Source organism: Grus americana, chromosome 5 (genome assembly GCF_028858705.1).
Source record: "Grus americana isolate bGruAme1 chromosome 5, bGruAme1.mat, whole genome shotgun sequence".
Taxonomy (NCBI): domain Eukaryota; kingdom Metazoa; phylum Chordata; class Aves; order Gruiformes; family Gruidae; genus Grus; species Grus americana.
In genome coordinates, this window is record NC_072856.1 from 1,157,082 (window position 1) to 1,159,174 (window position 2,093).

Here is a 2,093-nt window from a genome sequence, read left to right on the forward strand (position 1 = left end):
AAGTAATCTTACCTGCTAGCACAAGTACAAGCTTACACCTCCCTTAACACATCAGTCAACAGGTGTGTGGTGTTCATCCTCTTTCTGTTTAACACAGACCTAGGCATTTGGAATATATTTATCTGAGCTGATAAATACTTTTAGCAGTTATCTCAGGTTTAGGATTTTGAATCTCCTACAAATCAAATACCTTTTTGGGACAGCAGGTGATGAGTACTACTAGCTGACACATTTCCTTAAGGTGATCTCTTAAGATGTAGAGTATTAGCAAGTTAGTTTCAGAGCTTGAAACAGACTTTTTGTAAATACCTGTAGATACACTTTAAAAATAAAGTTCTGGTTTGGTATTGTTTTAGAACTCTGATTCTTATTGTTGGCTTCTGCAGCTTCTTTTAATTGCTTTTCTGTTCTTCACTCTCAAGATCTGCTTCTTCTTATCGTGCTGACGTAGTCAAATGGAAGTAATGAGGTTACGTAAGGTTGTTGGTGTTACACCACAGAAATACTAACAGGTAAGCTGTCTCACCTGTGTTTCACAGATGCAGGCAGTGATCCTGATGAGCCCTAGATCAGTGGAAGCAACTCCTAACCCAGATGCAGCTGCCAGAGCTTAACGAGCAGCAAATGGCTCAGACCTGTGGGGTTTGCCCCATTTGCAGCATATGTACATTTGATCAGCCTAGATTTTTTTATCTGTAGCATTTGTTGGGGCTCGATGGTTCTTGGCCATTAGTTCTAGATCCCTTTGCACTTAACGTAACAGAGTGGACAACGTTACTGACTTAACTCTTTTACTGTTTCTGAATCAAAGCAGGCAGTTTATAGGAACGCAGAGGAGAGGGGGGTCCCTATTAATGCCAACAAATTGTTTCAAACAACAAACGTTGCAGAGCCTCACCAGCAGACAAGCAGACCAAGTATTCCACAGTCTTGGATGAAAGCATCTGGGGTTTGGGTGGGTTACCGCACACAGGGCTATTCTGTGAAACGCACATTCGTGGCATCCAGAGCATCAGTGAAGATGCTCTCAATTTCCGAAAAAGTTAAAAGCTCAGCTCCTCTGCACCCTTGCCCTTTTCTGGAGCCTTTGAAGAATTTTTTGTAGCACTACCCTAGCAACACATAAGAAAGAGATAGGGGCAGGCTTTGTGTCCTGTTCTCTTCCCACCCTCTGGCCAGTCAGAACGCTAGGGACAGATCTAAAGCTTGGAATGCTGCTGCTGGCACACAGATCATAAGAAAATTGGCAAACCCCAAGATTCTCAGCCTCTAGGAGGATCTATATGTGCTTTCCAACAAATCACTTCCATTCTTCTCACCTTTTTTGTCAAGCACCTGTGATACTACTGAAGCATTTTAGAAGCAGGGGAATAAGCTGTGCATTAAGAAAAAGAAATAACTTTCTAACTGCAGGTTACCCAGGTAGGAGAAAAAGCATCATCTGGACAATAATATTATTCCAAGTGTAGTATTATGCATAGCGTTAGACTGCACTTGAATAGTATCTAATTAGTAATTTCAGTGAAGAAAATTTACTACTGACACAGTAGCCAAAGAGCAAGATATTGTTACTGTATCTCCAGGTAATAAAACAATTTTGTGTTCAAATGGAAAGCAGGCTAAGGAAGAATAGCAACGTCTCAGACATCATAGATATATTTTTTCTTCTCTCAGCTATATGAAATTTGTTCCATTTTACAAGTTAAAAAAATATATTAGAAGATCTTTTTTCTAAGAATTGATTTTCAAGGACATTGAAATAGCATATCTTCTACAATTCTGTCATCTCCTACATTTACAATAGAGCTCTTCCAACTCTGAAATTTAACCACAGAGTTGCCACATTCAGTAGGCACTTTGTTTAACTAACATTCATATTGACAAACATCTCACAACTTGTTATATCCACCAACTATAATATGGAAATGTCATTCAGCTGAAAATTTTTAGAGCAGTTTACTTCAGCAAATTAACCTTTATTTTATTTTAATAAGAGTTCGATGTTTTGGCATCAGATACAGAAGAACCAAAGACAAGTAGAAAGGATGCATAAGATTTCGAGTGTGTGGCATTTCCCCAGGAAGCGTTAGTCA